This window comes from Danio rerio, chromosome 15 (assembly GCF_052040795.2).
Source record: "Danio rerio strain M-AB ecotype USA chromosome 15, GRCz13ab, whole genome shotgun sequence".
NCBI lineage: Eukaryota > Metazoa > Chordata > Actinopteri > Cypriniformes > Danionidae > Danio > Danio rerio.
In genome coordinates, this window is record NC_141035.1 from 34,789,007 (window position 1) to 34,816,203 (window position 27,197).

At 35.4% G+C, this 27,197-nt stretch overlaps 1 long non-coding RNA gene across 1 annotated transcript in view; it reads left to right on the forward strand.

Annotated features, from left to right (window-relative positions):
* The first annotated feature begins 5,246 nt into the window (after positions 1-5,246).
* LOC141377881 (uncharacterized) overlaps positions 5,247-27,197 on the forward strand; it is a 35,785-nt gene continuing 13,834 nt past the window's right edge. The window contains exons 1-2 of the long non-coding RNA XR_015509677.1: positions 5,247-5,373; positions 5,582-5,740. This is a non-coding gene — a long non-coding RNA (uncharacterized LOC141377881). The remainder of the gene's footprint in view (positions 5,374-5,581; positions 5,741-27,197) is intronic.

Below are 27,197 nucleotides of genomic sequence, written 5' to 3' on the forward strand. Positions count from 1 at the left end.
TGTCAATATTAAAAGACAATAACCGCTTTAAGAAGTACATTTTCTGTTGAAGCTTTTTCCTTACAGTCAGTCCATACATCCAACTTCTAAAGTAATTTTAAGGTCTTTAAATGTATGGACAGAGTCTTAAAATCACTTTCTGATTCCTGTATATACTCTGTTCTCTCAAAGACACGATACATTGCAATAAAATAAAATAATTTTATGCATAATTAAATGTGTTTTAGCATAGCATAGAACAAAAAATAAGCGATTGCCCCATCACATTTGTACATGGACCGAACATAGCCTCAGATGATAACTCATTTTGAAATGATCAGATGTGTTTTTTTGATGGGAATCTAAAGTCAAATGCAAATTTTCCTCTTTGTGTTGAACTTTTCACATGCAGACTGATAGTGTGGGGTTCAGTTTAATGATAAAATCAAATGGGATGGGATAAATTACATGTATCCTCAATGGCTTAAATCCTGTTGACACTAATCGATACAACATGCGGATGATAATTCTGCAATCCACTGAGCAAAATTTCAAAATACCCCTTAAGAATTAAAAGATAATGTAATAGCATTACAATCGAGATCTTTGGCAATGCGTCCTCTAAAAGTAATTCATCCATGTCAGCACAGCAACATCAATCAACGCAGCTGAGAAAGGCATCGTTTACAAGTCGACTTCATCTTTTACTGGTCACAGCACTGCAGTCTGTCATGCATGGACTCTGTGGACTCTGAACTATCAAGAGGGAAAAACTCCAGACTGGAGCTACGCCATACCTGAAGCTCTCGCCACATGAACCTTGTTCATCCTGATTACTTACAGAAGGAGAACAAGGAAGGAGGGAATAGAGGCGCATGTAATGGTTACTTATGATGATGATGACGACGAGTGAGAGAAGCACTGCTGTTCCTTCATCTTGGTTTGCAGTTCAAATATCTAAGCTAAAGTCAACATATAGTCAGCATGAAATTAAAATGTACTCTTTCTCCTATATAGTCATGCTTGTTATAAATGATGTATCTTTCCACATTGATAGTGGTTCCGGTGGCCAGTAATCCTCCACAACTGAATGTGACACTGTTAGACTCGCTTTGAACATATAATGGGCTGTTCACACTGGTTGCCAGTTTAAACATTTTGAGTTCACTTACTTCATTTGCGCATGAAATTATTTTTCCAACTGATGCAAAATTACTTTGATTTTATTGGAAAATGAATGACATGAATTTTGTTGACAGGGTAGTTGTGCTTTATGTGATAGGAAAGGCTGAAAAACGACGTGGACTTCTTTGGCGCCATTTTGGTGTCCATCAAATCTTTCGGAGGTACGAATGTCCGGCAACGTTTAGATTTCTCGAACGATTCGCATGAATCACATGTTAAGCGCATCTAATGATTGAAACCCTCATTTTGCATTGTCGTTCGGTCAATTTGCGTCATTCACACTGCCTCATTTGCGCAAATATCACTGTTAGATGTCTAATTTTGTCTTTGCAATGACTTAACATGTAAATCCAGTCTGATCTCGTGAGGAAACGTAACTATTTTATGTTAGGTGAGTTTAGTAGGTAAGTTCAGTCATAAGAAAATGTATGATTTTAAAAAGGAGGCATGGCACCAATCCCTCCCTTAAACCCAACCATCATTGGGAGATGAGCAAATCATACTAAATTGTACAAAGGAAATGGTACAAATTCATACAAATTAGCAACTAAATCAAAAAGTTACAAATTGCCATGAGATAGTGTTGGTAAATCACTTGCGCTTAAAAATTTATCCGCGTCTGGTGTAAACGTGTTGCAGAGGCCAGGTAGTGAAGTGCTGTGCAGGTAAACCGTAGCACCAAATCCCACCCTTAAACCCAACCATCATTGGGGGATGAGCAAATATTACTAAATTGTACAAATGAAATCATACGAATTAGCAAGTAAATCAAAAAGTTACGAGCTGCTAAGTCACTTGCGCTTAACGCTTAATCCATGTCTGACCCTTAAAGATGCTCTAGTGACAGTTGTGGAAGTGAGGTTTAGGGGGAATTGTAATGGAGGCCAGCTAGTGAAATGCTGTGCAGGTAAACCTCACTCCTCTGACCTATAAAGGTGCTCTAGTGACAGATGCTGGAGGCCACGGTCATAGCCTCCTTGGTGGAGCAACTGACTCAAATGCGGAAAGTAGCCGGTTTGATCCAGCTCATTGTCGATTGGGTGGTGTAGGACTGGCAAGGTTACATTTGTGCCGTGAACTAGATTGGAGTGAGGTGTAAGAGGGTAAGTGTAATTGAGGCCAGCAAGTGCTGTGCAGGTAAACCTCCCTCCTCTGACCTCTTTAGGTGCTCCAGCGATAGACGCTAAAGGTGATGGTCTTTAGCCTCCTTGGTAGAGCAACCGTCATGTAGGAATCACCAGTTCGATCCCTGCTCAGAGCAGGTTGGGTGGTGTAGGACCAGTGAGGTTACAAATGCACCATAAGGCTTCAGCTTCTTCTGACCATTTGTGACATTTATGACATTTGCTTGTTTTGCTGTTTCTGGAGTGTCAGAGCATGAAGAGGCTCTGCCCTCTTATGGAAATCAGCAGATCATTTACACTAAAACAACGTGTCTTTGCTCACACCCAAACAAGACAAATTTGACAATATAAGGACACCAGCATTACAAAGAGTGACAAGTGCATTTTTCAGAGTTTTTCTCTGGTGATTTTTGTGTTTTTGAGTGAATTTAATAAACCACGTTAAACCCAGTAGACAATCACAGAACAGAAAAGTTGTGATGAATTTTCACAGACTAACATGAACATCTACCATGTAAATGCTATAGGGAGGAAGACATTTCATGTACTGGCTATTGTGAAAGTATTTCCCATCACTTTACAATGCTTGGCAGGACGTTAAATCCAAAATTGGATTAAAGGACATAAAAGCTTTCAGTGTGATTTATTGGGATATGCGGCTCTGGCTCTAAAGAAGGATTGAAGACAATAACAATGTGTGATGCATGGACTGCTGCAGGAGTGATTTCCTCTGCTCTCCTCCAGGACTGACACTGACGCTGCACTTCACTGACCTCATGCTCTCCACACCAGCAGCCACTGGCACATACAGTGTTTCAGGTGATCTGCTAAACCACACACGCCAGTCTCTTTTCTTTTCTTTAATCCTGCTGATGTAAATGGGGAAAGTCACTTTGTCTTAACGGATTAGTTGAAATAGTGTTGTCATAAAATAAGTGAAGTTTTTTGAATTTGCTTAGTTGGACATAAAACTTTGGCACATCCAATGGTTAAAAACATTTCCAGTTCTGTTTGTTGCCACCAGATGTCCCTCTAAAGCACAGGTGTCAAACTCAGTTCCAAATGGGCCGCAGCTCTGCACAGTTTAGTTCAAACCCTAATTAAACACACCTGACCAAACTAATTGAGTCCTTCAGGCTTGTTTGAAACCTACAGGTAAGTGTGTTGGAGCAGGGTTGGAACTAAACTGTGCAGGGCTTCGGCCCTCCAGGAATTGAGTTTGACACCCCTGCTCTAAAGAATGCTTCAACCAAACCCAACCATTAGGTTACATTTTTGAATTACATTATTAATAACCCAACTTCAATCCTTTTTAAAAATGGGTTGGGTTTGACCATATTTTTAAACCAATTTTGTGTTGAAATAACCCTATTTTATTTTACAGTTTTTCACCTATAGTGCAGAAAAATGTAACATTTAGTTCCACACAAGACTATATTATAAAGAATGCTGGACACCAAACAGTAAACAGCTGCCACTGAATTCCATAGCAGGCTAACGATATACATCACAATATCATATTGTATGTTTAACAGAATAAGAAAAAAAGAGCTTTAAGCAAGTGAGTAAACGACACAATTTGGGTTAACTATTCCTTTATTTTCTGCCCTATACCGTAAAGGTCATCAGTTCACAGCTCTTCACCAAGTGCAAACACAGGTACGCCGACAGTAGAGCGTTTTAAAGCCATAAAGGTCAGTAGAGTCATTAGTGGATTGCTTGTCTGTGTTTGGACTCTAAACATGGGTGAAATTCAGTGAGCTGAAGATCTTCATGGCCAGTCACAGTCATTTCTGCTGAGCATTGATGAATACTATGGCAAATCAGTGGTGTTTAAGCACACAGTGCCTTAAATGTTAGCGGGAAATTTATTTTTTTAAAAGTCTTTTTTTATTTTAATACCGAAATTCAGTATGAAGTCTAATATAGTGAAAGAATCGGTTCATTAACTTGAGTTTGATAAATGGCATCTAAACGTTTGTTTGAGAAAGAAAACGCTAACTTTAGTGCCATTTCCATAGCTGAAAATGAGGTCCGATTTTCATTATGCATTCAGAACGGACCTTCGGGTCACTAAAGTTATAAATTTGTGTCACTTTCTCTTTGCTGATAAGATATACGGCCAGGTACACAATATTTCTGTCTGACTCTAGGCGATACTTTAGGCTTTCTTCCCACCGCAATCTCGATTTCCCTTTTAAAATGGTAGCCACATGAAATCTATAGTGCAGAAAATATGGTTAACCACTTGAAGGAATAGTTAACACAAATGGTGTCATTTACTCACAGCTTTTTTTCTTCGATGTTTAAAAGTAGCCACTTTCCTACTATGGAAGTCAATGGCAGCTGTTTACTGTTTGGTTTCCAGCACTCTTCATAATACATAGTCTTGTGTGGAACTGTGATGAGTAAATATTAAATTCAGGGTGAACTATTATACTTAAAGTTGAAGTTTGCAAAAATCATATGCAGAAACTTATAGTGGCATGTATAGCCATAAATGCAACTGAAACTATGATTAACAAGCAAAACAGATTTTCTTTTTGTTCTTTTTTTTTAACTGTGTTGCTGCAAATATCATTCATGCAAATGTTTTATTGTATTTGTTGTTGTACTTTCTATTTTAGTTTTATATCAAAATTTATTTGCACTTGTTCCAAAAAAAAAAAAAAAAAAAGAATTTACTCAAAAGTATTTTAAGAATAGAAATGATTTTTTCTTATATAAAATCCATATATTGAATTTATAACTGAATAAAAGAATGTCTAAATGTGTAGCCAATATCTATTGGAGAACACATTCATAACATTTCATTGGCCCTATATTTTCAATTGTTTATATATAAATAAATAAATAAATTGCTAAGAATTAGAATTTTGTGTAGTACATTGTGTCCTTTTTTATTTTTTGTATGCTACCTCTACCCTTATTTAGCTGCCTTTATTTTGAAAATTTAACAATGAATGTGTGGGCTTTTTTAGTCACAATTCTCTCTTCATATACAGGTTTGTTGGTGATTTTTGTTTCCCCTCAAATGCTAAAAGTTCTCGTCGACCTCCCTCAGTTTGTTGTACACAACTCAAACGTAGGTACTTGCGCACACAATAACAACTATATCGTCACACCACTCTTCTACACAAACTTTGTGTACAAACCTGTGTTGTCTTCCGGCGTTTAAACAAATGCATTTATATGAAAAACATGGAGTTTTGTACACATGGATAGCAAACAGTTTATCATTCCAGATAAGAACGGCGCACTTGGATTAAGGAATAGATTTGGTTTAATTTCAGGAAGGCCTCCAGCCTCTCACATCTGCCTCCTCACCTTCCTCTCGGGGAGTCAGCCAAAAACACATCCGTCAGTCAGATCCGCAGACCTCCAAACACACGCAAGTGACCCGGGACAGCCGCGAGCGCTGGAGCATCCGTCTGGGACACAGATACACAGAGGTCAGTGGGTCTCAATGTCTGTATTCACATATAGGATGTTGTAAGCCAACACAATCTCAGTCATTGTCAGCCATGTTGCGGTTTGTATTTGTTTTGGTTAATTTATGACAAAACAACCTTTGTCAAAATGCTTTTATTGTGGTATTTTGATTATACTATTATACTTATAAATTCTTAATTTTGTTTTGGAAGTCTCCTACACTAGGTTTAAAGTACTCTACGTGGATAAAGTGATTTGGTTTGGGTAGAAAAGAAACCAACTTATTGATGTGTCAAAACAAAAGCTACAAGATCTTTCAGGCTTTTTGGGGGGCTATTTCAAGACTGTGTGAAATAAAAATGTACAATGTTTATATTCATTTTGCACATTGTTATTCTTTAGGTGAACAATAGTTTGTGCTTTCCAAAAAGTCCTACACATTTTTATGTAGGCTATGTTTGTTTTGGTAATCAAAGTCTAACAATTTGCTTAGTAGTGGCTATTCACGTCAACTTGCTTCTTCCACAATATTCTTTTTTCTTTTTTTTTTTATTCATGAATGAAAATATACAACCACAATCAGGAGATGAATATGAAAGAGATACAAGAGAGGGAAAACATAAGTTACGTTAACTGCAGAAAGAAAAAAGATGAACAAAACAAAGAAAGTTATTAATATAGTTCCAAAAATCTGACACATTTTTTTGTTGTTACAAATACGTAAAGATTTGAGCAGTGTGTCAACTTCAATCAGAAAATGTTGAAAAGATGGATTTTTATTTATATAAACTAAACAATTGTGCAAAGCTATGTGTGTGTGTGTGTGTGTGTGTGTGTGTGTGTGTGTGTGTGTGTGTGTGTGTGTGTGTGTGTGTGTGTGTGTGTGTGTGTGTGTGTGTGTGTGTGTGTGTGTGTGTGTGTGTGTGTGTGTTTGGGGGGGGGGACTTTCTTTTAGTGCTAATGATGCGCTAAAAGAAAGCTCCACCCCCTACTCAATATTCATATCCATTTCCATCAACATACTGAAATAAAAGTATGAGCAACTTCCAGTTTGCTCAGATTTGAAATCTTTCATTTTTCGCCACCGTTCCCAGTTTGCTCTATCAGATTATTTGTGCATTTCACATGGGAGTTTTTGCTCTTAAGTCACTTTGGAGTTAAAATGGCTGTGATATTTGCATTTGAATTGTATTTGTGTCTCACACTGTGTACCATTTAAGAGGGTTCAACAAATGGTACCAATAAGCGCTCATAGTGTGCTGTAATACTTATGTAAGACTAAACAGTGATCAATGAATGGCTGTTTTTAAAATTTCAAATGAATAGAAGAAAATGTATTACATACATCATGACTTAAAGGTGAAGTAGGATTACCACTAGTGGTTAAAATAGGTTTTGCAGTCCTAATTCTAAATATTGGAAAGTTTTTTTTTCTGTCCAGCCCCTCCAATCATGACAGGACACATACAGATTGCCAGATTGATCACACAAATAGGAGCGAGCATGCCTTATAACCATGCCTTATAAGCCTGGTTCGGATCTCATTGCTTTCTCACTACATATGATCCACTCGTTTAAATCGAGCCGAGACCACCTCATTCAGGTGATCTCAGACGGGTTTTTTTGGCGTGGATCCGAGCACGATTGCTGGATTCACATATGCCAAACAAATTGTGCTAACTGGCGAAACGCACCAGGATCCGAAACAAAAGTCTAGGTGTGAAAGCACCCTCAAATTGACAAAAAGCTACATTACACACCTAATCAAGAAATCATTCAAATAAAATTATAAGTTCTTCACCATATACTAACACTCAGGAGAATCTAAACTTTTATGAATTGATTTATTCTGTTGAACACAAAACCAGATGGTTGAAAAAAGCAGCCATTGATATCCATCGTAGCAGCATAAAACAATCACAATCAGTAATTGACAAATCTTCCATTGTGTTCAACAAAAGAAATAAACTGAAACAGGTTTGGAAAAAGTGGAGGGTGATTAAATTATACAGTATATAGCAAACTTTTCATTTTTAGGTGAACTATCCCTTTTAGCTTTATTTCTCATAGGGCTCTTTTTCCATAATAAAAGATAATCATTTCCTATTAATGAAGTAGATTAATCATCTCTATGCGGCGAAATTTAGAACAATTTTAAAGTTTAGTTTTCCTTCATAGCGATTAGCACTATAACTCGAGTGGAAAATGATGTTGTTGAGTATGCTAATGTCCTGTGACTTTTGCTCAGGAAAACCCAATCATTCGTTTTAGCGAGAGCAAATGTGTCATATTAAAACAAATTGCAAAACCTCTATGAGCAGAGTTGTGGAAGTTGTTGTGGAACATGTTTTATGCCACATTGTGGTTTGTTGTATTAGTGGAAGGAGGTTTTGTGTTACAGTTTGCAGGACCGCTGGCAACCGTGATGGAAAAATACAGTTTGCTTTAATGTAGATTGGAAGTTGATTGTTCCTCGTTTTTTTTTGTAAGTTGTGTGTTTTATACCCATTCAAATTTTTCAGAGAAGCATTGTTTCCCTGAATTGATACCTATATGTCTGAGAGCAGATATATACGTTTCCTGTGAGACTTTTTCCACATCCTCTGAGTAGGTTCAGTTCACATGTCAGTCAGTGTCAAATTTCAGAGCTTATGCAATAGTACTTAAACTGTATTTACTCTGAGTCTTCCTGCTTGTTCTGAGTGCATGTGATGCTGTGTTTAAAGACATTTGAACATGTTTTCTTTTCTTTCTCTTCTGCCATCCTGTTTAGATAGTACTGAATTCCTTGTTCGTTCATTCATCTTTAGTTTAGAGAAATAATCACACCTTTAGAGCCACAAATAACAAGGAAAATCCACATCTGCAATTCTCTGTTGGTCTGAAGTGCCATTTTAAATGTAGTAGGATAGGCTTTTATTCATCTTTTTTTTAAAATGAACTTATTTATTTGGTATTTAGTATACAAAGCCGCTTATATATTATTAATATTATTAAATAAATTAGGAAATTACCCATGGTAAATTACCCACCTATATTTGCCTTTAGCCCACTAGCCTCAATCAAGCTTGGTTTTTTGCCCTTCAAAAAAAAAAATTGGGCACCCCTCCTTTAAGGCAAGTGACTGTGCGAACATTGCAGTATTTCAGTTTAAATCGTCTGGCTACAAGAAATTATAATGTTTGTAACTTTCATAGTGATTACATTATGAGATGCAGGGTTGATTGTTCAGGATCTGTACCTCAATACCACAATATTGTATTTATCTATGCTTGAACTGCATTTGTAATATATTATTCAAGATTGAAAATATCATATGTACCCTACAAAATCACTACAATTTATCTGAAATTAAGAATTCTTTTCTATTAAATCAGTTTAAGTAATCTGGTGAATTATTATTATTATTATTTAGTGTAATACAACATCAACAAAGACTAAAATCTTAATACAGGTAAAAACTTCATTAATTCATGTCTTACAATAAATAAATATTTTATATATATGAATAACTTCATAAATAATATTATTTTCACTTAAAGACAGAACATTTAAAAACACAAAAATCCAATTAATTAATTAATTCATTTATTTATTCAATATAATAAGACTTATTTTTTATATAAAGTGATCACATATTACTATCATTTAACTATTCGATTTCCTTCAGTTTAGTTACTTATTTATTAGGGGTCACCACAGCGGAATGAACCACCAACTATTCCATGTTTTACGCAGCAGATGCCCTTCCAGCCACATGCCAGCACTGAAAAACATATATACAGTATATATACAGTATAAGACATCATAAGACGTTAATATTAGTTTAAATTTGGGTTGTGAAGTCAGCTGACCATAATTCAATGTCTAGCAAGGGTCTAAGGACAACATTATTTTGATGTCCAATAACGACTCCAAGTGTCGTTGATATTTTGTTGATTTTAGGTTGTGTTGGTAAGTGACCAAAATTCAACGTTGAGCCAACGTCTTAAACCAACATCATATTGACGTCAAATACTGACATTTATTCGTCAGCTATGGCAACCGAAATCCAACATTTGATACACATCATCATAGTGGTAACGTCAAGCTGTAACATCATTAGACGCTGATGTTTGGTTGATTTTAAGTTGGACGTTGGACATTGATGTCAGCCTGCCCTTTGGTTCCAATGTCAACCCGATTTTCATTTCCAAACAAAATGCAACGTCCCCATGACGTTAAGGTACAACGTCAATCTAATGTCATGTTGGGGTTGCAGGTTGAAGTAAGTAGTGGAGTAAAAGTACCGTTAATACTTTAGTATTTATACTTCAATATCATTAATAATATTTTTAAATGGATATTAAATGTATTGTAAATCATTAAATAAAATGTTTAAAATCATGTTTTCCTTGTTGTTTTGCCTTGTAACAGTTAAAGAAGTGCCCTTTGAGTTTCCAGAGTTTTATTATCATCACATAAAAGCATGTCCTCCAAACATTCAAGCTTTAACTCTCACCCCTGTTTATGTTCACACATGCGTTTCATGCAACACCTCTGCGAGTTTCCCCATAAAGCTTCCTAGCATGAAAACTTGTGAAAGTGAGTTGATCTGCTTTTAAAATGAACGCCGCGGCCTCATGTTGAGAGCAGTGGCAGTCAGTCAGAATCAATCAGCAGATGCTGAGCAGGGCAGGAGTTTAGTAATCGCTCCCTTCCGTCCTACAATTCCTCTACTGTTTGTTTCACCCAGAGGAGCGCTGGCATCTGTAGCCCGTATGAAGCACTACAAAGGGGCAGAACAAACTCGGCTGCGTTTAATAGCCTCCCCCTCACAGGAGCCAAGTGTTTCTGTCCCTCTGTTTACGCTTTATGAATCCGCTGATGAGAGTCGGTGGTGATTTATGTCTTGAGTGGGACTCTGTTGGCTGTCAGGATGTGGTGCAGGAGGACAGCGGGCATCTGCGGGTGCTTGGAGTTTTGTCGTATTGAACATCAAAGCAGGACGTGGTATGAGCTATTAACTGTCAGTTAATCTGTGGATATGCTAGGATATGTCTTACAGTGTGTTTGGACATTTGCTCAGTGTCCTGAGAATGAAAAGCATGTATGAAAGTATAAATGTCTTTACATTGAATCTAAAAGCTCTATCCAGGGTTGTTTGATTCCCAAACAAATAACTCTTGTGAACTGATTGTTAACGTTCATTCATTTTATTTTTGGCTAAATCCCTTTATTAATCCCTTTATTGGGTCACCACTGCGGAATAAACTGCCAACTTATCCAGTGTATGTCACAGCGGATGCCCTTCCAGCCGCAATCCAACACTGGGAAACACCCATACACACTCATTCACATACATACACTACAGACAATTTTGCTTATTCCATTCATCTATAGTGCATGTCCTTAGACTACGGGGGAAAATGGAACACCCGGAGGAAACCCACATAAACACTGGGAAAACATGCAAACTCCACACAGCAATCACGCTACCCACTGCACCTTCAGTGCACCTTCAGTCTGATGTTACACTGTAAAAATATTCTTGCTGGCCTAAATATTTTGTTGAATCAAAGTAACTTTTTTGGTCATTTCAACTTACATCAAATGGCTATAAATATCAAGTTAAACTTACTTGTGCAACTTAAAAAATGTACACTTTAAGAAGTGATTAGTTATTTAAAGCGAGTAAACCAATTGCCTTAAAAGAAGCAAGTTGACTTTACAAAAATGATGTAAGTAAACCCATTGTAACTTTGAACTGTTTAGTAACCAAATTTTTTTATTATGCAAATTGTATTTACTTTTTTAAAAATAAAAGTAAACTAATAACTTTTCCCATTACACATTTATTATATTTGTTTTTCCCCAGCTTTTTTTGTAAAGAAAAATGACAGTAACTAAAATAAATCTGCTCTTCCAGACTCCAGTGTGTCTGCTAAATTCAATACAGGCTATAATTGTAGATTTTATAGAATTAATGATGCACCAAATATGTAACATTGTAAAAATTACAGTAATTATTTGAAAAAAGACGTGCTAAAATTGTGTCTGACACTGTATAAAAATAATTAATTGAATTTAAAAAGGTGAGTACAGTAAAAATAATTATAAAAATTAAGTCAACTTAACAGTTTCAAGTTACACTGGGTTTACCTACATTATTTTTGTAAAGCCAACTTGTTGCTATTAAGGCAATTGGTTTACTCGCTTTAAGTAACTAATCACCTTTTACCGTGTAGTTGAAACCTGATTAACTTATTAAAATAAGTTAAAGCAACTTAAAAATATTTGTTGTCTTGATCTTTTGCTATTAAAAGTTTTACAGTGTTCGTTTCTTCAGTATTGAGATTCCTGAACAAAAGACTCCTGTGAGCCTCTGTAGCGAGTTAAAAATAAACCATCTTCTGATTGTTTATTAATAAATATATAGGTTCAAAAAAGTCTGTTTGTTAAGTCATTGTAATCACAATACATTATTTTCAATAATATCAATAGTGAAATGAAGCAATAGGATTTCCGTATTGTTAGTTGACATGATGTTAAAGGCACAATATGACCATCGGCTTGGTGTGTTGTCCTGGCCTTTAATCTACTTCACACTACAGTGGTCCCTTGCTATAATGCGGTTCCCCTTTTGCGGCCTTGCAGTTTTGTGGACGCTTTGACATGCTTTTTTTTTTGTACAGCTCATTGTGTTCTGCATCCTGATTGGCTTTAGACCATTTTCAATCAATCTCCTGTGTCTCTCCTGTACAGTACAAAATGTGGCATGGATTGCAAAATAGAGAATTGTAAACATAGATTTATATCAGGGTACGCACACTGGTGCCGTAAGTCGGCAGCTGTCTGTGGTGCCCAGCTACAGCTCAGGACACTGTTCATATTTTTGCTGTGCCATTTGAATAATTTAATTTTGAATAACATGCGAATGTGCTCGTCCGGTGTGTGTGTTATTTCCAACTGTCATGTGTGTGGCGTATTCGGTGTGCCGCCCCCTTAAGGATGGAGTCTGCTAGTTTTGTGGATCAGTGACTGCAGAAAAAAGAACATTACACTGGATGCCAACATTATCTGCACAAAAGCTAAAAAGCTTTATGAACCTTTTGCTGACAGTGATGAATGTTTGCGTCTGATGACAGGTTTTGATCTTTGGTTTCATTCTATAATACTGGACTTATTTTTCTAAAAATGTTTGTTCTTTGAGAGTGTTTAAACAAGAAAGAAGAGTGTGAAAATGTTGAAGGGCACCTATAGTGAAAAATCTACTTTTCAACCTATTTGGACAAATATATGTGTATGTATAGTGTATAGACCATCATATTGGGGTGATATAAACACACCCAGTCCTTTTTTTTCAATTTAACAACATAAAAACGGTAGACCAATTAGAGCGGTTTTCAGACCGACCGCAACTTTACGTAGGAGTGCGGTCCCCCCGTCCATCGAATTGATTGACAGCTGCGCGCATTAACATGTTCCGGTAGTCACGTGTATGTCAACAAGACCAGGCAGACATACGCAAAGCAACCGGGAATAAAAGGTCTGTTCTGTTGGCTAGGATCAGCAATCATCATCAAATGTGATTAAGAGTAAGTTTCACATGTTTAAAGTGTTTTAAAACAGTGCAAGTGTGTAATTAATTACAGCGTTTTACTTCAGCTTTACTTCATCAGCACAGCCGCGTGTCAGAACAATTATAAAAGAAGACGCTTCAATCCCAGTTTGTGGATGTTAAATCAGGTTTATTTTGTAAACTAGCATAACAGATATCCACACAGCACTGGAGGTTAGCCTGTATCCTGTCACATTTGAGTGCAAAAACAGTGCTAAACTAACCGCGCTCTGTCTGTCTGTCTGCCTTTCTGCGTGTGCGCGCGCGCGCGTGTGTGTGTGTGTGTGTGTGTGTGTGTGTGTGTGTGTGTGTGTGTGTGTGTGTGTGTGTGTGTGTGTGTGTGTGTGTGTGTGTGTGTGTGTGTGTGTGTGTGTGTGTGTCAGCTGTGGTGTGTGTGTGTATCTCTGTGTGTGTGTGTGTGTGTGTGAACTTTGTACCGATATTGTGTGTGACTCATCAATACAACTTCACAACACTGATTAGTAAAGATTAGTTCTTACTGTAGTATTTCTCACAAACGCTACGTGAGACCTTCTTCCCTTAAGTCTGTCTGTTGTCTGACGCAGCCGAAGGAGAAGATTAAAGCACACGGGAAGGCATGTAGAAACAGTAGGCGGGCAGAACTCGCCTTAAAGGTGCAGTACAACAAAACCACCCCCTGCTGGAAATCAGTATAAAACAGCATCTTGTAAAAGGTATAATGAAAAATCTGATGGGTGTTTTGAGCTGAAACTTTCTATACACATTCTAGAGATGCAAAAGACTTATATAAAGTCTGAAAAAAGGGGTAACCTAGGTGCCCTTTAATGCCTGTCTGAGAAACGTGTATAAAGTGTGCAGTGAGTGCTTTTACAACTTTAAAACATCTGTAATAATTGTAAAAAATAAAGCTGACTGCTTCGCAGACTTCGCCTATTGGGGTTTATTTTTAGAACATAACTCCCTGGAATAACAAGGGACCACTGTACAATAAGTTGAATAATAAGATGAGAGCAATTATACTTTAGCTCATCCATAAAGATTGAATTCTACTAGAGTCCTGTCAGATAGAATAAAGATGACAACTCCCATGATTCCACACTTGGTTACAGCGCCATCAAACTACACCTATTTTTTTTTTTTTTTGTGAATATGTACCTTGTAGTGACGAACATTAAGTACAGGTATTTTGCCTTTTAATTTAATTAGTTTTTTCATAACACATGAAAGAATCTTCCACATAAGTTTCAGCACCTGGTTAAATGAGACTGGCCACTGACTAATAAAACTGAAAGAGTGCTATAGCTTTTCAGGGAATTTACCCCTCTGCGAACAAACAGTTTATTCAGATGGAGGGGTCAAAAACTAGTTTCCATCCTAGTGCTGTTTGTGAAATCTCGGAAAACAAAGAAGCTCGTGAAGAGATCTGCGATATCAGCCAACCGAGGATTCATAGATTCTCACTCCAAAACAAAGCCATATGGGCAATATATTCACAGCATCGTTGTTTACATTTCAGGAGTAAAATAAAACTCTGAAGTCTTTGTGGTAGGCTAATAGCTTGGCGGCGTCGGCTGATCTTAATGATGGTATTGTTCGTGTGGTAATCAAGAGCATATAGTCAGCCATCTGGATGATGTATCTCTGAGTCTGAAACTCCTCTGCTCTGTCAGATATTGTGAGGTCTGTTTGTCCAGCCAACAGAACACTTGAGAAGACAATGACTGAAATGGTCGGGATTTTATATGAGCCAACAGCGGGAAAAGATCAGTTGAAGTCCTTCCATGATCATCCAACATGGATAATAGGCATCCATTTGTAATGCCAATTCTGCAATCCGTTTAGTCACAAACAGATGGAAGTCCTGCACAGGAATTCTAAACCCAGAGAAAAGAAATGTCTGTTTAAAATACAGATAAAGTGGAGGCACACAATATGAACAAATGCAGTCTAATCAATGTCTACTTGATCATTTTTTTCTCATTTATATTCATTTTGTTATGTTTTATGAATAGCTAGAGGAGTCAGTGGTTTCTCCTCAATTTCTTTTAGGAATGATGGAAATTAGGGTTTTTAGAAACAATACGGAAACTATATATTACATTTTATTTATTAGAGCAATATATACAGTAACAATATGAATATCATAAGAACTAATATACTTATTAGAATGATACTGTAAGTGCAATATAATTTTTAATGTAAAATATATATTAATTCATTCATTCATTTATTCATTCATTTTCTTTACGGCTTAGTCCCTTTATTAATCTAGGGTCGCCACAGCGGAATGAACTGCCAACTCATCCAGTATATGTTTTATGCAGCGAATGCCCTTCCAGTCGCAACCCATCACTGGGATAATATATTACATTAAAATGATATTTAATCTGCGGATGCCCAGGCTCCTTTTACAGCAGATTTTTGTTCAATGGAAAGTGCATAAACGCTTTTGCAGAGGACAACAGCCAATCACATTACTTTGCCAGGGTTGCATAAACTTGATTGGCTACCATCTGCTCTAGGATATTTGCATGGAGTGATCTAACTTGCATCTTTTTGAGGATTTAAAGTTCAGTCAAAGTTCATGTGAGTCTTTGACGCTGACATAGGAAAATTCAGATCAAGTTCAGATCAAACCACGGGATCTGCACAGCGACTAGTCGACTTTAATCAAAAAGCGTCAAGTCATAGCATTAAAGTCGACCACTCGGTGCAACCCCTAATATATAGGGGTTCTCGAATCTGATTGGCTGATAGGCATGTGATATTCCCGTAATAACAGCACTCGTACCGCCTCCTCACTCTTGTGTATTACTCTGCCCACATAGTGACAGCAGATAAATAAACTCGCTACAGTTTAACAAATATTGCAGCTGTTGGACAACATAATCTACTTTTTGAGGCTTTTTAGGTGAGAATGTGTTTTTTTAGATTGCAACTATTTATTTATGTTTGTTTATTTATGTTTATTTATAAGGATAGTTCCTATTTTATGTATTTATATCCATCAGCCTGTCATTTAACAAAGCAAAGATGGTTGAAGTTGTCCATTGACAAGATGGCGACAGACTGCAAAATGTTTTTTTGCTGAAAAATTCTGCGTATTTTTTAGCTGATCAAATCATTATTAAACTGGTAAGTGACTTTCTGAGGCGATCTCTTTTGTATGTTGTAGTGCTCTATTTATACTATATAATTGTAGTGTATTGAGTGTGAGATAAGACTCACGTATCAGGACTGTTCGTATTTTGTGTTGGCCTCCTGTTTTCGTTACTGTAGATTAGTCCAGTGAAAAGAAATAAAGAAGAAATGCCCGCATGTGTTTAGCATTTTTACTTATTACAAACACAACAATAATCTGGTAGAGTTTGCATTGCTTTGGGTTAAAAAAAAAAAAAAAATTATTGTGATCTCCCGATTGCAACAGAGAAAAACTGGGAAATCTCTGTAGGCTGATGACATTTCATCCCGTTTAGACTTACAATCTTAAAATGTGAGCAAAATCACATGTTTTGTCATCACTCTAGACATTACGGTCGAGAATCATTCAAATACTACCCCTAAAGTGACGTTGGTGAATGAGCAATGGTTTCTGCTGTTCTGACATCAGCTGTGAATGAATGGTGGAAGAAAGTAGCTCTTCTTACAAAATAATTTTTAGACTCTCCATGTTTGATTTTCTTTTTTATTTACACGATTACACTGTCAAACTGTTGTATAAATGCAATATCACACTCACAGCAGTGCGATGTGGCTGTATATCAACACTGGTGGGACACTAAGGCAATTAACCTGTGGCCTTGTGGCAAAGCACACCTCCCACCAGTGCTGATATACAGCCATATTGCACTGCTACTTGTGTGATATCGCTAATGTATATGTGTGTGTGTATGATTTCTAAAAGAACATGTGACACTGAAGAATGGATAATTGATGCTGAAAATGTCTGAGATTCAACCACAGAAATAAACTGCATTTTAAAAGTATTACTTTAAACCGCTTTTGACATTTACTATATTATGTTATTATAATGTTAATTAATTATATTTATAATAAGCTCAATGCAGCCTTGGTGAAAATAAGAGACTTCTTTTCAAAATATTCAGGTTAGTAATTTTAATTCACACAACTTGAAAACATGTTAATGCTATAAGTATTGTTTTTTTTTTATCTTCATGATACTCATGAAAATTCTCATGCAAAATGTAGCAACTGAAGGAATTCAGAGTCATACCTTTGTATTGAAAGCCTAGACTTCTTTTGCCGAAAAGTAAACATACAAGAAAAGGTTGAAGGTATTTTTGTAATACATTGATAACAGCAGGCTACAGTGTTTGTTTATATGTTCTCTATTAACCTACTGTATATCTTAACAAAATAAGGAAGGGCCGTTCGATTCATACACTCGATAAGCGGTGTGCTTTGAAGTAATGCAAAGCCCTGGTGGGTTTGTGAAATGGCGATCTCTCCATCTCCATCCAAACGTAACTGAACTCTAAACTGGCCCTCGCCGAGGAAACAAAAAATCTCTCCTGTTTCAACAGTCCAAGATAACCGAGAATATAATAATGAAGTAAATTGTTTTTCTGGATTTGCTAGAAGGGGCCAATGTCGGGCCTAAGGACAGTAGGAATATTCCTACAGGTCTGTAAAATGATTTTTCCTTTATGTTCGCTGGAACTTTTTACTTTGGCAGCAGAATAGCACTTTTGGTTTACCATTCATAGGGTTAGTATAACATTTAGTGATATTTCACCCCAGAATTTGGAATTTACTCACCCTTGATAAATCCAGGATGTACAGTAGGTGAACATCGTTATTTAGAAGTAAAAAAAAAAATAAACTAATTCTGGTGATTCTTAACACAAGATAATGGTTTCAGCCACTTTGAGAGTTAAACATACAGACAAAACAAAACGAATTCCTGTGGCTCCTGATGATACATTTACAACAGAGAATGAGGGTACTTAGAGAATCGAACATTTACATTGCAAATTTACAGTACAGAATACGTTTCCTCAATGGTGAAGATTCCCAAAATTAGATACAGTAGGTTGCTACTCATATATTTTATTTCTTGCGTGCTGGGGCTGAATTTTTTAATTCAGCTTCATTCATTTGTTCATTTTTCTTCAGGTAAGTCCATATTTCAGAGGTCGCCACAGCGGAATGAACTGGCAACTATGCCAACATTTGTTTTACACCCTTCTAGCTGCAACCTAGTACTGGGAAACACCCATACACTCATATTCACACACACAGTTATACACTATGGACAATTTAGTTCAACCAATTTTCCTATAGCACAGGTCTTGACTGTAATGGAAACCAGAGCACCCGGAGGAAACCCACACCAACACGGGGAGAACATGCAAACTCAGAAATGCCAACTGGCCCAGCCAGGACTCAAACCAGTGACCATTTTGATGTGAGGCGACAGTGCTAACCACTGTGCCACCGTTCTGCTTTTTTTAATCAGCTTACCATCAGAAAATATCTTATGAAAATAGTAGGGATATAATGGAAATGCAGCCTAAAAATAAATTTACTTACTATATATTGAAGTACTTGAAGTAGTATGAATTTCTTTCATCTGTTTAACACAAAGCAAGATATTCTGAAGAATGCTGGAAAAAGCAGTCATTGACATCCATAGTAGGAACAAAAACTACTATAAGTCAATGGCTGTTTTTCCCTAACATTCTTCAGGAGCTTCCTTTGTCTCAAAAGCTGAAAGAAATTGAAAAAGGTTTGGAACAATAAATGACAGAATTTTCATTTTTGTGTGAACTTTAAAACTTAAACAACTTAAAATCCAACAAAAACATTAATGCTCCCTAACAGTTACCAAACTTTTTTGTTAAAAATACCTCTAAATTTAATTCAGTTTAATTCAATTCATATTTATTTCTATAGCACTCTTACAATGTTAAAGCAGCTTAACAGAAGTTCTAGTAAATTGAAACTGACAGTCCAATTTTTATAGATAAGGTTCAGTTTAATATGGTTAAATGAACAAATGAACCAAATAGACAGTTTAAATAAAACATTCTCACTTAATTAGCTTAAAATACAATAAATGATTACATTTTTCAGTTGAAAAAAAAAATAGTTCAGAATGTACCAAAAAAAAAAAATTAAATAAATACAGTGCTAAACTGCTTTTTATTTCCAACCAAAACTGGTTACGTTTACATAGCTTAGTTCAGAAATTTCATACATGAAATGTACCTTTCTTTAAAAGCAATTTAGGTTTTATTTATTTATTTATTTTTGATCATTTTGTTTTCTGAGTGTATGTAATTAACAGAAAGCTTGTGCTCCAGATTATGGTGAACACATTTACGATTGATTGCTAAGGCTGTTGATCATGTTGTTAAAGATCCCAAGAAATCAAAATTAAGCATATGATTGTGTTAGCTCACATTGCTAGTTTTGTGAACAATTCATTTGTGCATGTCATCAAGAAAAACAAATGTTTGTCCTTCTAATCTTTAATTGAAATCTGTAAATGCACTTTCTGTTTTTTTTCCAGGTAATTTGTCAGATTACATATACAGTATCTTGGGTATTAGGCATGGCTAACAAATTTCATCTAAAGCTGCTGCAACTGTAAGTTTTGACAACAAGCAGAAATAGTGAAAAGGAGATGTCTGTTAGGTTGTAATAACTCTCCCCAAATCCTTTTCCCCATCTTTCTGAATGAAATGCCTATACTTTACGATATCCATTTAGCTCACTGTAGAAAAACAAGCCACGCCCACTGTTGTGTTATTTCATATACAGTTTCTCTAGGAACTGCGTCACAATATGAAAAAATATTAGTCGAAGTTTCTGGTTCACGGGGACTTTAAAGTTGATAATGTTTGAACGGATTGTTTTTTACAACCCCAATATGTCATCAGAAGTACCCATGAGCATTAATTTTGTTTTCACTATACAGAATATGTTTTTTGACTTTCAAAGTGCCTGTACACGTTTAATTAAAGAGCCTCTATTATGTGTTTTTAAAAATGACCTTGAAGTGTGTAACACAGCTCTAAGTGAAGTGAAATATCCAGCTAGGGCTTAAATCTGAAAGTAGGCAGTTTTTAAAACTATTCATCTAAAAAAAAAGAGTCGACTCATAGTGGTTCGAATGAATCGTCTTGTTAACGAGTCTTTAGCCGTTTCGGGGTGACGTGGCTACGAAACATAAGCCCTGCCCACTAAAATTTAAACCTGCGGCCCCTCCCACTAACACAGCAGCAAAGACAGATCCTGAAGTCATGAGTCATCAAGACTCTGAGCTTACCTGCATATTATTGGAAGTGTGAAGGAAAGGAGTGCTTCAGCATTCTACACGCTTACAATGGGCGATTCATTCGTTAAAAGAAGGATCAGAAAAGACTACTGATGTATGAGACTTTGACCGAGCTCGACAGGAACTTCAGTACACAGCTCATGGATTAGTTTCTTCCTCCATTTTGTAATGGACAGACAATACACCAGGGGTGCGTACAAAATAAGGACAGTTTATTAGGTACAAAGTCAAACAAAGCCAGGCTGAGCGCTACAACCCCCTGGCTGGGGATGTGATTGTTGGGCAAAGCAGAGTACAGGTAAGCCCTGAGAACATATAACACTTCACGCAAGAGATGCTACAGCAATGATCGCAATTAAAAATGATCTACAACTGAGAAGGGAGAAAAGCTCCAAAATGAAAGATAGTTATTGAAATCAGACCTGGCCCATGACACATTTCACAAGTGTAAGTAAATGCCTGTCTCGTTGTTTTCTCTAGCTTGCAAATTATGTATTTAATTGTGTTTTGTTACTTGTAACCGCTTATACTGTATCAAGTTAACTCTTTATATTCTCATATTACATCTAATACCACGTTGAAAACGTGACGCGTGCTGCTTTGTTATGGATTTAAATGCGTTTGTGAGCCTTCCACTGCTGTTTGTCGTTGCTATGGCCACCATCAGCTGATCCTACACACGTGCAGCGGTCAAGGTTCAGAATAGTTTAGCATTTGCGGGTAGGTGAATTAATACTGAATGTGTGTCATTTAAGAATTGAGCAATATGCTGGTGTTTAACTGCACTGCTTTCGGGGGTGAGGTGTCTGAATAACACTGTTGAGAACCGGGTACTGTTTACTGTGGTGTTGGTAAGTTTACTATGAAGCGATCTGATCCTATACCAATGTTGGTATCCCGGGTGCTTAATAAACCACTGGGCATTTTACTGTCTTGCGCTGAACGCTGTTGACCAATCACAACAGGCTGTCATCGGTTCAATCAGCGCAGATTAGCTTCGCGCTAAGGAGGGGTTTGGGAACAAATGAATCGCTAAACGATTCATATGGGAGTCGCTGGTACAATTAGGTAAAAATAAATTCATATTATAAGACCATGAAAGTGTTTTTTGACCTTGCATGCATATGAGTATGTTGTTGGAGACCCATAAAACTGAAATATGACCCTTTTTTATGTATAAAGGGGCTCTTTAAAATTCATTCATTTAAATGTTCCTCTCTTGAAAAAAAAGTCAGTAAGTATTAATAGCATTTTAAAAATTTTGGATGCACTTTAGTTGAGTTTGGATAAACTCTTTAAAGTAGTCAAACTAATCCCACTTTAAACTGAAACCTTTTTAAGCACTGCTATGTAAATTGTATACCTTGTTCCTATAGCTGACCGTAATCCTTTCTACAAATCAATTCCATCCCTTAATATTCCACACATCGCTTTGCAAAACGATGGCAAATGATCCGGCCTTCAAGTCAGGATGGAGGATTTGCTTTAATCATTCGCTCGCTGCATCTGGAAATAACAGTATTCAAGTGCAATATTCGGGCCTGTAACAGCCTCTCCATCCTTTTTCATCCCAGGCAGTCTTTGTCTATTCGTGATTACTTGTCATTTGTCATTCATTATATGTATTTATCCCGGTAATGGCTTTCGAAAATTCTGAGGCTCAATTTTAGTGCCTCAATTCCTTGAGCCAAAGTAAAGCAACACTAAACAGGGGAGCCTGCGAAAGTGCTTTCGTTTAAAGACGGAGAACAAAAAGATGACACGAGGGTTGCTATACGGTTCCCCTTGATTTGAGCCAGCTGTGAACCCATGTGCATTTTGGGGTCTGTCTAAGGTTTTGTCCCTTTCTTTAAATATACCTTGTCACCACACAGGCATACACATAAATACCGTTCCTTGGCCATTTGGTTGTAAATTCAGATTTTAATGGCTTTGTTTACATTCAAAATGGAACCCAGCATTTGCGTTTAATCATTGTCGAATGCATTATAGTGTTTAGACCCCATCTAAGACAAATGTCAAGATAAAAGACCAGGTGTCGCCTTGGTTTTATCCATTCAGGCCACCGTACTGATGTTTAAATATGTGCTTCTTCCTGGTTTTAATGTGTAGTAATAATGGGGCCGAGCTCAAATATCCCCATCATAAATAATGTTAAAGGTACAAACTGCAGCTGCTTAGTGTTTTATCTTTGTTAATAAAGCTGTGTGCTTGAGCATGCACTAATATATTCTGCTGTTGCCAGTAGTACTAAGGCCGTTTGTTACACTTTGTTGTTTTTTCTATTATTTTATTATTTTTATTTGTGTTCTGTTTTGTTTTGTTTGCTTATGATTTGTTTTGAATTATGCTTTGTTTTGCTTTTGCTTTTCTTTGCCTTTGTTTTTAGTTCTTTTTTTGTTTTTGTTTCTGCTACATTTTGTAGTTTTGTTTTTCTCTGCTTTATGCTATTTATTTATTTATTTATCTTTTTGGTTTCTTGTTGTTTTGTTTGTTGTTTGCTTTGTTTTATGTGTTTTTTGCTTTAATGTGTTTTTTTATTTTGGCTTTTGTTAAATTTTTCTTTGCAGTTTGATTTGTTTTATGTTTGTTTTTGCTTTGTTTTTGTTTGCTTTAATGTTTGTTTTACATTTTGCTTGATTAAATTTTTCACGTTGTTTTGCGATTTGCTTTTTAGTTTAGTTTGTGCTTTGCTTTTATTTTGTTTTGCTATGCTTTTTGTTTTGTTTTTCTTTGAATCATGCTTTGTTTTGCTTTAATTTTTAAATAATTTATAATATAATTGATTATATAATTTTGTATTTTGACTTTTTTCATTTTGTTTTGTTTGCTTTTCTTTTTGATCCTGATTTTTTTGCTTCTTTTTCTTTCAATTTTGTTGTTTTGTTTTACTTATGTTTGTTTTTGATTTGCTTTTTCGTTTGCTTTAATGTTTGTTTGTTTTACATTTTGTTTGATAAAATTATTTTAGTTCGTGTTTTGATTTTATTTTGTATTGTTGTGCATTTTGTTTTGTTTTAAATTATGGTTTGTTTTGCTCTTTTGCTTTGGTTTTGTTTTCAGCTTTTTATGTTTCTGTTGCGTTTTATAGTTTGTGATTTTGTTTTAATTTGCTTTTTGTTATGTATTTTATTTATTTATTTATTCATCTTTTAGCTTTCTTGTTGTTTAACTTTGCTTATTTACTTTGTCTTGTACTTTTTGTTTCGACTCTCGATTATTTATTTATTTTGCTTTTGTTTTGTTTTTGCTTTGCTCCTTGATTTGTAATGTTTTGATTCACCTTGTCTTTCGATTTTGTTCTTTTGTTTAACTTTTTATGTTTGTTTTTGCTTAGCTTTTTTGTTTACTTCAATGTTTATTTTGTTTTACGTTTTGGTTGATAAAAGATTTCGCTTTGTTTTGCTTCTTTTTAGTTTAATTTGTGCTTTGCTTTTATTTTGTATTGCTGTCCTTTTTGTTTTGTTTGGAATTATGCTTTTTGTTGTTTTGCTTTTGTTTTATTTTTTTTTAGATTCTGTTGCATTTTGTAGTTTGTGATTTTGTTTTACTCTGCTTTTCATAATGTATTTTATATAGTTATTTATTTCTTTTTGCTTTCTTGTTGTTTTGTTTTACTTTTTGCTTTGTTTTAGATCTATTTTGATTTTGACTTTGATTCATTTTTTATTATATTTAGTTCTTTTATTTTAATTTGTATGTTTGTTTTTGCTCTGCTTTTTTGTTTGATTTAATGTTTGTTTTACATTTTGCTTGATATATTTTTTGCTTTGTTATGCATTTTTGTTTTGTTTTGAAATATGCTTTGTTTTGCTTTATTGGTTTGGTTTTGTTTTGTTTTTAGTTTTTTTGTTTCTGTTGCGTTTTGTGGTTTGATTTTTTTGTTATTTATTTATTTATTGATTTATTTATTTATCTATTTTATTTTATTAATTTATTTAGCATTCTCATTGTTTTGCTTTGATTAATTATTTTATGTCAGGCTTTTTTATGTTTTTGCTTTGCTTTTTTGTTTGCATTAATGTTTGTTTGTTTACATTTTGCTTGATTTAATTTTTTCGCTTTGCATTTTGCTTTTTAGTTTAGTTTGTTCTTTGCTTTTATTTCGTTTTACTATGCTTTTTGTTTTGTTTTACTCGCTTTTTTAGCTTTTTGTTTTGTGATTTGCTTTAAATTTTTTGGTTTGTGCTTTATTCTGTGTTATTTTGTTTTTCTGTTGTTTAGTAATTTGGTATAGTCATTTTTGAATTTCTAACTGTAATTTAACATTTTGATCAGTTATTGTTTAAAAATGCAAAAAATCATCTCCTGTTTGTGTATTTTAATCAAAATGAATAAAGCTATTATTGTTATCTTTTTTGTTAGTTGTATTACTACTGTCCTACTACTACTACTACTACTACTACTACTACTACTACTACTACTATAAATAATTATAATAATAACAACAACAGCATACAGATTATAGAATGACATTACAATGTTCTTCTTAATAAAAAAAATCATCATTATCAGAAAATAATTTTTTATAACAATTGCTGACCTTCGTATTGTTTCAGTTCATATTTTTCCTGATAACTCGATGATGTAATTGCAGTAACATGGCCCATTATCTAAGGTTTAGCTCTACCTCTATTTGCAGTGGAAATACTACTAGATAGGCACTTGGCAAGCCTTTGGTATGTTCTTTTATTGTATAGTTTGCAGAGAATGAAATATAAACCAAGATCAAGCCTGTCTGGATCACACTGTATCCATTAAATCAATTAAGCGGGAGTATTTTGACAGAGCTGTAAATCACAGCGGACAGAGAAGCAGAGATTGCCAGGGATGTGTCTCTCTGATATGACAAGGATTGTGTAAACAGAGTGAGGAGCCGTCAAACAAGGGCCTCAAGCTACATGTAAGAGTCCTTTTTTTTTAAGAGGTCATATTAAAAAAGAATAAAGCAGAACTCTTGTTAAAATGTCTAATGTGTTTGAACATTAACTTGTTATCTTTTCTGTGAATGTTCAGATGTTTGTTTATGTATTTGTTTGTTTATTTTTTGGGGGGTGGGGCTTTTTATGTTTTGTGCTTTGCATTTTGTTTTGCTTTTGTATTGCTTTGCTTTGTTTTTTTGTGTTGTATTTTGTTTCATTTTGCTTTTCTTTGCTTTTGTGTTTTTTGTTTTGTTTTGTTTCACTTTGCTTTTGTTTTGCTTTGCTTTGTTTTTGTGTTGTTTTGCTTTTGTTTTGTTTTGTTTTTTCCCTTTGCTTTGATGCTTTGTTTAGTTTTGTTTTTTGTTTTGTTTTCATTTTGTTTTGATGTGTTTTGCTTTGTTATGTTACCCTATTTTATGATTTTACATTTGTTGTGTGTTTGTTTTATTGTTTTTTTAAACATGCATTATTGTAATTGTTAAAGAAAGAGTATTATATTATTTTGTTATAATAATGCGTTATTATTTATGTTATCTTTATTATTTTATAACAGTTTTTCCCTTAATTCCTTTTTTATATACAGCTGAACACTTTGTTTAAAACCTGATGTGTTTAAACATCATCTCTGTACCCTGTTCAAGCTGTTCAAATTAAACTTTCTAAATCTACTGTACACTCTGTACACTCTAAATATTCAGTTTGCATTCTGTTCAGACTACTTATTAAAAAGGAGCTGAAACAAGGGGTGTCATTGTGATGCAGTGGGTAGCACAATCGTCTCACAGAAAGAAGGTCGCTGGTTTGAACCTCAGCTGGGTCAGTTGGCATTTCTGTGTGGAGTTTGCATGTTCTCCCCGTGTTCGTGTGGGTTTGCTCTGGGTGCTCCGGTTTGCCCCACAAGTCCAAAGACGTAGTATAGATGAATTGGGTAGAATAACTGTCCATAGTGTATGTTTGTGAATGAAAGTGTATGGGTGTTTCCGAGTGATGGGTTGCAGCTGTAATGGCATCCGCTACTGAAAACATATGCTGGATTAGTTGGTGGTTCATTCCACTGTGGTGACCCATGATTAATAAAGAGACTAAGCTGAAAAGAAAATTAATGAATGAATGAGCTGAAACAACACAATTCTTGAGTTTTTTTATGGGGATAACCTAAATGTTTTATGTTAAATACACTTAAATATGTAAAAACTAATAAGTTAACTTAATTCCTTCATGTTGCCCCAAAACAAATCGATTGTGTGGAACTTCGCATTTTTTCACATTATACCTCTTGTGATTTTACAAAGAGATGGTAAGGTTTCAGGCACTTTCTCATGAAACGTTGTTTCAAACACAGCCGGCAGTGCTGGAAAACTGGCCAAGAGAGAAAAGAAAAACAGTCTGTAAAGTAAGCCAATGTGAATGAGGTAAGTGACAGTTTGATGCTATGCAAAGGGATTCGACTAGCAGGTGCTCTGGAGGCTTTTTTAAACAGACATTTGAACTTCTGTGATTTGTAAATTTCTTTGTGAGCCAAGAACAGCGAAGTAACAAGAGTCTGTTAATTGACCAGAAAGAATTAGTGAAAAAGACTTTTCATGCAATACATCTCTACAAATCAGCAGGTCATTGTTACCAAACTATAAGGTTACAAGTTCTGTCGTTACTGCAGCTATTCTGTGTTT